The sequence below is a fragment of the Halichoerus grypus genome, chromosome 10 (assembly GCF_964656455.1).
Source record: "Halichoerus grypus chromosome 10, mHalGry1.hap1.1, whole genome shotgun sequence".
Classification (NCBI taxonomy): domain Eukaryota; kingdom Metazoa; phylum Chordata; class Mammalia; order Carnivora; family Phocidae; genus Halichoerus; species Halichoerus grypus.
In genome coordinates, this window is record NC_135721.1 from 83,005,309 (window position 1) to 83,019,374 (window position 14,066).

At 39.6% G+C, this 14,066-nt stretch overlaps 1 non-coding gene across 1 annotated transcript; it reads right to left on the reverse strand.

The window, feature by feature from the left end:
- Positions 1-5,454: 5,454 nt before the first annotated feature.
- LOC118549205 (U6 spliceosomal RNA) lies at positions 5,455-5,561 on the reverse strand. The gene has a single exon (XR_004923983.1). It is a non-coding gene; the product is annotated as a U6 spliceosomal RNA (small nuclear RNA).
- Between the last annotated feature and the right edge of the window lie 8,505 nt (positions 5,562-14,066).

The following is a 14,066-nucleotide window of genomic DNA, read 5'->3' on the forward strand; positions in this document are numbered from 1 at the left end:
AATCATAAAGATCTGTCGAAATCTGATGAGTCCAGAAACAAAGATCTTAATATAATTAAAATCACAAAGATAAAGAACTAAAAACACATCACAAACCTTTAACTCACATGCACGCAAACCCAACACAACACACAAACACTATAGTAAAAGTTACCTTACTTAAGGGTGACCTTTGGAGAATTTAACTTATAATTTTATTTTCTGCTGTTTTAGCTAAGAGCCGCCCTAACTACCACACTGTGGTTTGTGAGAGGCCGAATTCGTTCCCTACCCCCCCACATACACGTGATCGGCTCCTCTAGCCCCCCCCCCACACCCCATGTGATTGGTTTCTTCTCTTCTCCCCTCTCCCACCCGTGTGACCGGCTCCTCTTCTGCCCCCACCCCCACCGCTTGTGATCCGTTTCTTCTCTTCTCCCCCGTTACGTGTGGCTGGGTCTTTCTCTTTAGCCCCCGCCACTCTGATGAGGAGGAGGAAATGGGGGAGAATGGAAGAGAGTAACCAGCTTTGGGGACTTATAAAGTCTAAGATAAAATATAAACATGCCATTGTCTTTTTGAAGGCTTGAATACAAAGTCAACCTGTATTGTCCAAAGAAAGGACTGAAAGGAAACGCTCATGTTTGGAGAGTTGAAAAGGAAAACCTTTGGATGAGGGTCAGAGACCTAGAAAAGCGTCACGTCTGTGGGACAAATGGGTCAGCTTCTCCAGAGCATCTCAGAGAGATGAACTATATTGAAAGAACTGGGGCTTAGGGCTGTGTTTGGGGGAGCCGATGAAGGCCACGTTGGGCCAAGCGTAGGCGAGAGGGAATAGAAATGCTCACAGAGAAGCTCTTTTGGGGACCCTGGTGGCCCTGGGCAGGAGCAGGCCCCTGAGACCTCGCAGCAGCAATGGGCCAGATCGGGAGCAGCACGCGCTGTGGCGCCCTGTTCAGCTACCAGAGGAAGTTGGGCTGACTCCTTTGGGAAAGGATTTGGTCCTTCAGACTTCACAGCTCAGGCAGGGCAAGGGTGTGAGGATTGTTAAGGGTGAGATGGTAGATTTTCTGCCAGTCTGGCTGGGGAACACACGGGGGTTGTGATAGCAATATCAGACAAAGCGGAATTCAAGGCAAGAAGCATTAAATGAGTCAGAATGGTACTTCATGTAAAGAACTCCACAGGGAGGGACTGTCATGAGTCTCTGATAACCTTTCCGCTGTGCAGTTTGGCACGGGCGATTTAGAAGTCTTAAATTTAATTCAGCATATCAGATGTCAAAGAAGAGATGATTATCTCCTGAGATGCTTTCATTTGACCAATTTCAACATCTTTTTATGATTTAAGAATGTGAAAATTATGATACGTGAATGCTCCACATGATTAATATATGACAGAGCAAAATCTAGCGTTGTTCTTCCTGATAAATGTTACAAGTATTAATGCAAGACGCAGATGTCCAATTTATCCATTATTATTTAACATCGATCTGGAGTCAGTGTAATGTCATGTAATATTATTGTGAGTCAATGCACTTTAGAAGGCAAGATGTCAAGGCTAAATATGGGAACAAAAGAGGCAAAAGTAATATTATTTGAGGATATGATTATATGACTGGAAAACTAGAAATTTCATTACAAATGATTAGAAACAATCTGAATTAGGTTAGGTAGCTAGTTACAAATTTAATATAGAAAAAAAAACTAATAGCTTTCTCATATATAACCAACAATCAGAGGGGTGCCTGGGTGGCTCAGTCGGTTGAGCGGCTGCCTTCGGCTCGGGTCATGATCCCAGGGTCCTGAGATCGAGCCCTGCATCAGGCTCCTTGCTCAACGGAGAGCTTGCTTCTCCCTCTCTCTCTGCCTGCCTGCCACTCCACCTGCTTGTGCTCTCTCTCTCTCTCTCACTATCTCTCTCTCTCTCTCTGTGTGTCAAATAAATAAAAATTAAAAAAATTAAAAAAATAATAATCAACATCAGAAGATATGGGGGAATACAAGTTCCCTTTTATAATAAAATGAAACATGCATGGATATCAGGCAGGATTGCAGACAACAGAATCCACTCTATCTACTTTAAACAAAAACAAGTTTACTACAAGAAATTAGGAAGTTTATGGTATTTGGAGGATACAGTTCAGGGAGCCAAACTTGAATGCCACAAAATGAGGAGCAACTCTACCTGCAGCAATACCCAGTCACATCACAGGAAGTTTCTAGAGAAGATCCCAATGCTGCTGAACACCTTTGCCATGAGATCTGTACTTCCAAACGGGTCCCCTCTTGGTTCTCAGTGCTGTCTTCCAAAATTTTACCCTGGTGTGTCAGCTCCATAGAACTCGCATCACATGCAGAACGCCAGCTACCACAGAGTCTAGAAAATGTGGTTTTTAGCCTTTGAGTCTTTACAGGAAGCATGCTAGAAGGGAATTGGAGCTGGTGTTAAATGATACAATTTATAGTGTCTGCCATAGCCCGTGAACAAACTTAACAAGAAACATGTCGGATGTACAATCTGTGCAGAACATTGTAAAAATTCAGTTGAAGGACATTGAGAGCTTGAAAAAAAATGGAAATATGTACCTAGTTCTTCAGGAGAAATAATTAATAATGCAAAGATGTCAGCTGTCCTTAAATTGCAGCCAATCAAAATCCAAAACAGGATTTTTTGAGGTAAAGCATTATAAACATTTTATTCTGAAAGACAAACCTATGAAACTGTCAAGAAAATTCTGGAAGAGAAGAAAAGTGAGTTGGGAACTAGCCTTAACACATAAAAGTAGATTTAAAAGCTTTTTCAATGTTGGAAGTTTGGCCTTGGCAGATGAACATAAGGAGTCCAAAAACAGACCCAAATATATGTAAAAATTTAGTGCACAATAAACGTGCTCTTTTAAACCAGAGAGGAGATAGATAAATTAATCAATCCATGGGTGCTATTTTTAGAAACTGGTTAAAATTTAAAATAAATAAAACTTTATGCTATTTCCTTTGCTTTCTCACCAGTAAAAAATGCAAGTGGGGGTAGAAATTTTTACAAGTACAAAAGGTATTAATACATTTTCTTTATTAAAAGATTCAAACATCTAAAGAAATAAACATCTCCAGAAAACAGAAAAGCATTTAAAACAGAACTGACAAACCACAGCCCTGGAGCCAAATCCAACCCACTCTGTATTCTGATAAATAAAGTTTTATTGGAACACAATCACGCCACTCATTTACATACTGTCTGTGGCTACTTTCCTGCTACAACATCAGAGCTGAGTAGTTGTGACTGAAACCATGTCCCACAAAACCTAAACTATTTACTGTGTGGTCATCTATACATTAAGTCTGCCAATCTGATCTAAATTAAAAAAAAAAAAAAGCTAAGAAAAAATGTTCCAGTACTGTGCTGTTACCACCACCATCAATCACACTTCTTTCCCAGAGTTGACTCAGCCAATAGTCAGAGTAGAGCCTTCCAAGCTGTTCTCTATCCATTCGTATGCACAAATGTATGTATACATAGAAATAATTTTCACGTAAGTGAGATTGTATAATATGTACTGTTCTGTAACTTGCTCTTTTCATGTAATATAACTTGGAGCTCTTGCAGTGCCATAGAGAGGTACCTCATCCTTTTCAGTGACGGCACGATATTATATAGTGAGGATTCAACCATAATTTATTTAACATAACTGTCCTTCCATAGGGAATGAGACTTTCCAATGTCTCATAATTATAAGCAATATAACAAAGAATACTAAATGCATATTTGTGCACAGGCGAAAATATTTTAGTAGAATAAATACTTAGGAATTGAATTACTAAATCAAAGGGCATGCCCTTAAAATTTTAATTTTGATAGTCTCAAAATGCCCTCCAGAAAAAGATACCAACACTTAAACTCTTACCAATTGGATATGCAATTTCCCATTTTATTAAGCCTTGTATGCACACACAATATTGTCTATTCTTGTTAATTTCAGGCACTATGATGGGTAAGAACTATATCTCATGATTTCATTTTGCCTTTCTCTGACTAAAGGAAGTGAGCCATATTTTTAAATTTCTTTTGACCATTTGTGCTCCTGTGAATGGCCTGTTTTCAGCCTTTGCTCATTTTTCTATAACAAAGTTTGAAAATATGTGTTTTGCTCATTCTACACAGCATTTTGTAGTTCTTGTCAAATTAGTTGCCAACATTTAGAAATTGGAATATTTAACATTTTTTAAATCCATATTTCTAGCCTCTTCTGAATATTTGGAGGCTCTACAACATTGGTCCCCCAATGGCAATAAATGGCTGGAACAGAAGAAAGGCTCCTTTCTCTAGTGGAGTAGGTGTTTCTTAGACCCCTTGTCCCCTGCAACAGGTCACTGATCTTTTCCAATGACCTGTCTAATCCCTGTAGGCACTTGGTTTTGCAAACCGTGTTCTGTTTGGTCCTTTATCTTTTTTTTTTCTTAGTGATTTGTAGGAGCTTTTTACACATGTAGGTGTGTCCATGTGTCTCTTTTATATATTACAATATTTTCTGTTATTAATTCCCTTTCTGAAAGCTTTGTTTATGCTATCTCTTGATATTCAAAAGTTTTTAAATCTTCATGTAGTGAAATCTATCAGTTTATTTCACTTTAGGACCACTGGGTTTTGTAGTTGCTTAGGAAGGTCTTCCTCAATCCAAGTTTATAAAAAATATAAAAAATATTATTGTTTATGTTTTCTTAAAATGCTTATAGGTACACCAGCTCAATTTCATTTTTAGAGTATTCCATCATTTGCTCACTTATTTGAAATGCCACAAATAGGAGTACACTATTCTGTGCATCTTTTAAAACTAAATAGTATATCTGGAGGATTATTTCATGTTGGTCTACATAGATGTACCTGCTTTATAATAGTTATATTAATGATTCCATTATCAACTTATTTTATGATCTATTTAACCAGCCCCTACTTAATAAACATTTAAATTTTGTCTAGTGTTAGGTTACTACAAACAATAGCACAATAAATATTTGTTTCATTATGCACCTATGTCCTATCAGTAGAATCAATCCCTAGGAGTTGAATTATCAAATTTAAAAGTATGTATACTTTTGAAAGATGTTGTCTACTTACCTTCAAAAGATAGCGAGGCTTATATTCCCACCAGCAATGTATGGGACTGCCTTTTTCCAGCCCATGTGTATTATTATCTAATTAACTGATCTTGCAAGACCATCTGATATATCTGATAGGTGAAAAATTGTGTTCATGATTTTAACTTCTATTTCTTTTATTTTCAATGATATCAAGCATCCTTTTACGTGGTGGAACCACTTATTATTTTTTTTTTCCCAATATATTGTTCATTCGGGTTCTTTGCACATTTTCTAAGATCTTTTTCTTACTGGTCCGCTAATGCTTCGTACTGGATGATGAGGTCCTTCTTTTGTGCATTACAAGTATTTCTTTCTCCCAGTTGTGGTTTCTAATTTTCCTTTTTAGGCTTTCTGCTGTGTAGAAATGTTCATTCTTGCACAGGGGCCATGCTAATCTTCTCTGTATCTTTCCAATTTTAGTATATGTGCTGCCATAGTGAGCACATTTCTACCTCTTAATATTCACTCTAAAAAATCTCCCATGCTAGCAGTCATTTTTTACATTTAAATTTCTAAGTCATTGCAATGGATTTGGTGTCGAGTTATAACTTTTTTTCAGTTGTCCCAACCATTTATTAAATAATCTATCTCTTCCCAACTGCTTTGAAATTATCATATATTAATTTAGCTCCTTTAGTATCTGGGGCTACTTCAGGACCCTCTATGCCATTCCAGTAATTTGTCTGTCTATTGGTTTGTGAAAATCCAACCTTTTTAATGATTGTGGCACCATGATACAGTGTTGCGAATTAGAGTCAGTCCCGTAATCAGTACTTATTGAGCAAATACTGTCTTGGTTCTAAGAGAAACACAAAGAAAGTTTGGACTCCCTGCCTGCGCTCTTGAAGACAATAGACTGCTGCCATGGTAAATTCATGAGTTTCCTCTAATCTACAGCTCAGTAACTGGCTCCATGCTGGCTGTCGGTGGCACTCGGAGGACACAAGATGAAAAGATAAAGGCGTTGCTGGAAGTAGACGACAAGACCTCATTATTGATCTTGGGGAAATCTCAGGCCATCCCCAGATCCTTTTTTTCCCCAGTATGGAAGAGTCTGTATTGAATTCTGATACATATATTCATATGCTCTAGGCAAAAGCATTTTGGGACATTCTGAATTCAAGGCTACTATTTGATATTTCCTTCTTTGGATCTGGCAACAGTAATACTCTAACCTGCTTATTTCCTCTCCGAAGCCTGTGCAAAGTATCCTAAGCCACTGAGTCACCACATCACTGGGCTCACGTCATTTGTACGAATACAAGAAAAAGCTAAACATTTTGCTCACTCTTCTCAAAATAGCAGCAGTGTAACAATCCACTCCCCCAGAAAATTGGCTTTAAAATGCCTCAAAGAGACAGCAAGATTAAACATTTAGCTGCTACCCTGCAGGGAACTCTGGAAAAAAGCCACACATTGTGCGAGATTTAATTTTCTCCCATTTCCCCCCCCCCAAGGTGTGACTTCTATTTCACTCCAAACAAGGTGAGAGATGTAAGATAGACGAAGAGTTTCTCAGCAGTTGTGGGGGGGTGCACTGACTAAAGCTGAAACAAAAGCACTCAAGTTGAGCTCTTTCAAGAAAATCAGCAAGTGACAAATAACATAAAAGATAACAGCCAGTGACTTACCTCCGGCAACCCGAAAAAGATCACACAGATGTCTGGCAGCTTCTCCATCTCAGAATAGAACTCAGAGACTTCACAGAGCTGAGAAACCCAGTATAACTAGTGCTGAGCTTTTCCAGAAGTTTATTGGAATTTTGCTACCCCTCCCCTCCTTTTTGGGAGACCTTTTCCCAAATTCAAAGTACAAAGCAATTTAAAGATTTTATTTATTTATTTATTTATTTGAGAGAGAGAGCACAAGCGGGGGGGTTAAAAAGGAAGAAGGAGAAGCAGGCTCCCCACTGAGCAGGGAGCCTGATGTGGGGCTCCATCCCAGGACCCTAGGATCATGACCTGGGCTGAAGGCAGACGCTTAATCCACTGAGCCCCCCAGGTACCCCAAAGCGTAAAGCACTTTAGAGCTGGTTCTGTCAACTAGAAGGATTTAAGTCAAACTCGAAGTCGATAGAGTAAATCATGTTTCTCATGTTAAAAACAAGACAACAGGTACCAAATGGAGTCGCTTATGCTAAGCCCTGTGTCACCAAATGGAGACCTAATTACAGTTTCTGCTCTCCCAGAAATGGAATCTTAAACCAGTCAGTCAGGAATCACCTGACCAACACTAACTAGGTAATCTGCCCGGTGGACCCCCGCTCTCCCCTAAAGGAAAGTAACCTTGCTTTAACCAACCCACATCTTTATCCCATGTAACTTCCTTGTTCCTGTTCCCTTCTGTCTATAAAAGTCTTCCATTTTGTACAGCACCTCAGAGCTCCTTTCTGTCTGCTAGTTGGAATGCTACCTGGTTCATGAAGCCAATAAGATCTTGAAAAATTTACTCAGTAGAATTTTGTCTTTTAACATTTGATATAAATATACATCTAGGTAGATAGATGATGGATGGGTGGAGAGATGAAAGATAGCTAGATGGATAGATAAAGAAAGATAAGATCTAATTTTTTAGACACATCATTGATTGGGGAGAAGTATGGAAGACTCATGAAAAGAATTAGAAAAAAGGAGGAAGGAAACAAGAAAATAACTATAGGTAAAGAGCAGGTTCTATAAACTGTTGAACTGCTGTGTGTATTAGTAAAAAAATAATAAGATGGATTTTAGTCATCAGAGGTTAAATTTTACTCAACATCATAGTTTTCCTTAGTACTGTTAAATACTTCAATCCTACAAGATGCATAAACTTCAAAGATGAATAGAATAAATGTTCATCAGTGAGCTTAAGACACAAAATGGTGCAAATACGGTGGAAGCCCCCTTCCCCTGCCTCTCCCCAACTGCACTCTCTCCCCGTAGCCCCTCCCCATGCTCCCACTCCCAGCTTTCTGGAACTTGGCAGTTATAAGTGCACATATTTACCCTGTAAGTACAGTTCTGTGTGTCCATTTAAATGTATAGTATTCTTTTGCATGCTTTTAAGCCTTGACATAAATGATATACTCCATGTATTTTTCTGCAACTTTCTCTTTTTAGTTCAACACAAAATTGAAATTGATCATTATTTTCTTCTAGCTCTGGCTCATATTCTGGCTGATTTGTAGTACTACATTATGTGAATGAACCACATTTAGTTTGTTTTCACATTCCAAGCTTTTATAAACAATGTTGAAACAGTCTTCAGTACAGTTCTTTGAGCATGAGTGTAAACAGTTCTCTAGGGTACGAAGATAGGATTGGAATTTCTGGGTCAAACAACAAATTTTCAATCCTCTCCTTACTATTTTCTTGATTTATCTATATATCAACTAAAAAATGATCACTATAGAACACATATAAAAAATGTTTAACTCAATAGTTTATTGAATTCATTGTAGAGACTGTCCATCCTTGTTTTCATGTAAAGAACTATGAAATTAGAAATACTTTGAATTATAAAGTGTACTGGCATGTGACAGAAACACACTGCATTTTTTTTTGTGATACAGCACAAAACATGAAATCCTGCTATTCTTTGCGATTGTCTGACACGTGTCACCTAGTCATTTTTCCAGGCCATGCTGTCATTCAGCTATGAAGATAGCATTCAGGCATTTTCAAAAAGATCCAAAATGACAAAGCAGCAGTAATTAGGGTTCAAAATGTAATCCTACAATAACATTGTACAAGTAATAGGAATGCAAAAACCTAAATGTGGAGGGACTCACAAAGGTGGTGGTAAATTGCTTAGCTCCTATCTTATATTCACAGGACTGTATAGATACTTCTTAAAGCTCATAAACAGTTTCTTCATTCCACAAATATTCCTTGAGCATTTACCGTGTGTCAGGCTTGGGGCTAAGTACCAGGAATACAATGACAGAATAAGTATACTCGTAGGGGAAACAAGCATTAAATGACTTATACAAAGGGGCGCCTGGGGGGCTCAGTTGGTTAAGTATCCAACTCTTGATTTCAGCTCAGGTCATGATCTCAGGGTTATGAGATCAAGCTCCAGGTTATGAGATCTCAGAGTTATGAGATTCTCTCTCTCCCTCTCCCTTTACCCCACCCCCTCTAAAAAAATGATTTACACAAATAAATAAAAGTAGAGTGATAATCTGATAAACTATATAGAATGAAGGTCCATGGTACATTGAGGATATACACTAAGGGGAATGTATATCTGGTCAAGAAAGCCCAGGAAGGTTTCTCTGTGGATGCTCTCCTTGAGCGGAGACCTACAAGATGAGGTTGCAGGGGATAAGAGGGAGACAGGGAAGCAGCGGGCAGAGCAGGATAGAACCTGCGGTGTTCTAACACCGGATCAAAGACTGCACCAAACCAAGAGAAGCATCAGGGATTGAAGGATTGGCAATAAACAATAGGACAAAAAGTCATTAAATACACAGAGTTCAGGAAACTATTCGAAGTCATGAAAGTATCCACTTTATATCTGTCATCATCCAATCATATCTACCAAAAACGACATGCTTGACCCAGTTTCTTCAACAAATGACAAAGAAAAAATAAGAAATTTATCAACCAAGTGTAAGGTGTGGATTTTCTTTGGATCTTGGTTCAAGAAATCTAATTGTAAAATGACACTTACAGGAAAATCAGGGAAATTTGGACTGTGACTGGACATGAGAAGTCAGGAATTCATTGTTTTTCGGCGTGATAGTGGCATTGGAGTTAGACCAAAAGTAAAATAAGTGAGTTCTCCTGTGTTAGAGAGACATTCTGAAGTGTTTGGAAAAGAAATGATAAGATGCCCAGATAGGATGTCCATTAGAATGGTCTGGCATGAGGGTGGGAAATCGAGATAAGGTTGACTATACTGAGAAGAGTGGAGCATGGCCATGCGTATGTGGGTTAGGAACTATCTCGTGTTGCTTTTTACAAAAGATTCTTTACTTCCTTTACTCTCTTTCTTTGGCTCTTATGGCACTAGGTTGTGCTTTGTTTTTTCTTTCTTGGTTGGACTACAGCTCATTACTCCCAGTTGATAGGGTTTTGTTTTCTTTACTTTTTAAAATTCCATCAGGTGCAGGTATCAAAAGGGGAAGAGCCCATGATTCCATTTTCTCCTGCCTCAGCCCAGAAGTCATCTCTGCAATAGCTTTCAAATACGCAGACCCCAATGGAAACTAAGCGGGCAGAAGGTGATAAATAAGCAGTGGGGGTTCAGACCCCCACGTTGCAGACCTAGCGCACACCTGCTTCTCTCTACTGTGTGAAACTGAAAAGAGACTTACAGGGTTGACCACATGGAAGTAATAGCAGCCATTCTAGGTCGTAAGCTAGGGAACAGTCTAGACTGAGACAATAATATCAATTCTCCTGGGTGGGAAAAGCAATCAGACAAAGTGAGGCACTTGCTGATACCAACAAAGCTCTTTATCTGCCTAAATTATTAATGACCTAAGGAGTGCTTACAAGTAGGGCCCAGTCTCACCACTGCCCTACTCTGTATCCCAGAGAATTTCCCTTCAACCTCTGTAAGGTATGACGGTGATGTCTGAGTCAACTGAGCACTGGGAGAGGAAATGAGATTATAAATATGAGATGCTGTGGGGAAGAATTAGGCCTCTGCTCTCGGTGCTTCTTTTTGCACACAAAACGAATTGGAGAATCTGATGTTCATGATCAGTAGCTTTCATGGTGCTTATAACGCCATCCCGGGGGTGCTTACAGCCCTGGCATTCTCTTTACTTCCTCCAAATAAGTATTCAGATTCAGTTCAGCCAACACTGAAGTGCCCGTGAGCTTGGTGGTCAAGCTTCTCAAAAACATTGTGTGGTGTACCCTCGTAACTTTCTTCCCCGGCCTTGAGTCACTCTTGGAGTCCCAGATGGGTCAGACACTTAAGAAAGTGTTCAATTCTTTCAAGCTAGTAGATTGCCGTTCTGTTCCAATGTAATGAGAGCTAGCACCTTCTAGGTTCCTATATAGTCCGGGCCCCCTCTTAGTCCTGTTAAAATCCATGTCCTCTAATCTTAACAATATTGTAAGGGAGATGAGAAATTAGTAAGACTTGGGAATATTAAGGAATTTGCCCAGGAACATACAGTGACCCAGCAGCAAATTCAGAATTCGAGGCCAGCCTTCCTGCCCTGGAGGCCTGAGCTTGGGTCCTGCAGCTCACTGCTGATGACCGTGGAGGTCAACATATGCTAACTTTCATCATTAGCCATCAGCAAAATTCAAATCAAAACCACATTGAGATACCACCTTACACCAGTTAGAATGGCAAAAATTGACAAGGCAGGAAAGAGCAAATGTTGGAGAGGTTGTGGAGAAAGGGGAACTCTCTTACACTATTGGTGGGAATGCAAGTTGGTGCAGCCACTTTGGAAAACAATGTGGAGGTGCCTCAAAAAGTTAAAAATAGAGCTACTCTACGACCCTGCAATTGCATTACTGGGTATTTACCCCAAAGACACAGATGTAGTGAAAAGAAGGGCCATATGCACCCCAATGTTCATAGCAGCAATGTCCGCAATAGCCAAACTGTGGAAGGAGCCAAGATGCCCTTCAACAGATGAAATGATAAAGAAGATGTGGTCCATATATACAATGGAATATTACTCAGCATCAGAAAGGATGAATACCCAACTTTTACATCAACATGGATGGGACTGGAGGAGATTATATTAAGTGAAGTCAAGCAGAGAAAGTCAATTATCATATGGTTTCACTTATTTGTGGAGCATAAGGAATAGCATGGAGGACATTAGGAGAAGGAAGGGAAAAATGAAAGTGGGGAAATCGGAGGGGGAGACGAACCATGAGAGATTATGGACTCCGAGAACCAAACTGAGGGTTTTAGAGGGGAGGGGGGTGGGGGGATGGGTTAGCCCGGTGATGGGTATTAAGGAGGGCACGTACTGCATGGAGCACTGGGTGTTATACGAAAACAATGAATCATGGATCACTACATCAAAATCTAATGATGTATTGTATGGTGACTAACATAACATAATAAAATTAAATTAAAAAAAAATATGCTAACTTTCAAGTCACTTTGTATGTAAAAGTAAGAAATGCTTAAATGCTTAATTCAGCGACTGGAAGATCAGCAGACCTGGCAATAGGTTCAAGGAAGAGAAAGAACTAACGAAAGAAAGAATGAAAGAAGGAAGGAAAGAAGGAAGAAAAGGAGAGGAGAAAAAGAAGGAATGATATTAAATGATGACTTACTCCTCTAAGTATCTAACCTTCTAGTTTTGAAGGAAACTTCACCCTGACTCTGCCTAAGATCACAATATTCTCTGCTGATGGAGTGGTAAATTTGCCCATGCCCCTTTCCTGACCAGGTGATGAATACCCATGGTTTCTTGAGGAAGATGATGCTTTCCTCTGACTTTCTTGGCTCACGTAGCTTGTGCTAAGCCTTGTTCCCTTAAGCAGTGCTGCGGAGGCCCATCCAGGACCCATGGCCCCAGCACTAGCATCATCTGCCCTAGCCTGACCACCCGGCCTGACCACCCGGCCGGGCTCTGGGTCTGTGACCTGCCCCCTGCCTGTCAGAGGCTACAAGGTGTTTACTTTGTTGCTGTTATGTGGTTCCTAGTTTTGATCAAAGCCCCTGTATTCTTTGGAGGCAATCTGCACAATATCTTTTCTGTCCATATTGAAATCTTTGTCGTCAGTGGAGAATCCCACCAACACAACTGGTGCTTTCCAAACAAAGATATCACTTGCTATAAAATTTCTCCTTATGGTAAGTACTTCTCTATCTTCTCTTATCTCCAATCTACATGTACTTTTCTTGTCTGTGTTAGGTTTAATATGTGTTTTGCATCTTATAGTCTGTTTTCATCTCTTCCATTAGAACAGAGAGTGTTTAATAAATTCTTAATAACTGATATGCTAAGGGCCAACTAAAATGAAACATTGAAGGAGATGTGGCAAATTCTACTATTCCAAGTCTATATTTACCTTTGCACTCCCAAACGTATTACAGTGACATCTGTATTAAGACATCACCAATGAAATGAATCCTGAAAACTGAGTGAAGTATATATCAAAATGAAAATATACTAGGCCTTTCTTGAGGACTTAGGCTGTGCTTCTTAAAAATTTGTTTGCCTGACTTTCTGCTAGAGCTTGAAAAAGAGCGACTCAGACAAAACCATCAGGCTGATAATATGAGCTATGTGACAAGCTGTCCATATGGAGCTCTATTAGCTACTAATAGCTATTAGCTCAGAAAAGATGAAGTCATCACAAAACACTCTGCTCAGCAGGTTCCTCTCTGTTTTATGACAGCGCTGGGTCTAACGTGAATAATGATATGGCTTCCATCTCCAAGATCCTTCCTCCAAGGAGCCCAAAGTGCTTTGCAAATGTTTTCTTATTGATTTTCATAGCTCTGGTGCGGTGTTCTGAAGGCACCAGAGGAAGCGGTGTGGATGAGGGTGTTGCAAGTCAGTGGAGAGACCCGGCTCAATTCCCACTGTGGAGTCCAGTTTGGCTGCACCCCCCAGCCCCTGCCGGGGCTGGAGCCTGCCCTTCACCTCTTCCTCCTCCCAAACAAAAGGAGCCTTCACAAATGAGAAGCGCAAGGTGTTTGTTTTTTTTTATATGCCTTCAGTGTGTTAGTTCTCAAAAACATTTTTATTTTTATTTTTTATTTTATTTTATTATGTTATGTTAGTCACCATACAATACATCATTAGTTTTTGATGTAGTGATCCACGATTCATTGTCAAAAACATTTTTAAATGGCTGTTACGCCTGTGGAGGGTTATTATAGGATGAGGATTTCCCTATTTGGAAAAAAAAAAAATTTCCCACCATTCAGCCTGCTTTCTTTGTATCCGTGACACAATGGACAATGGCAGACACTGAAGGTCAATGAGCAGTTTCTGGGGAAAAAAAATAAATAAAAAGGAAGAAAGGA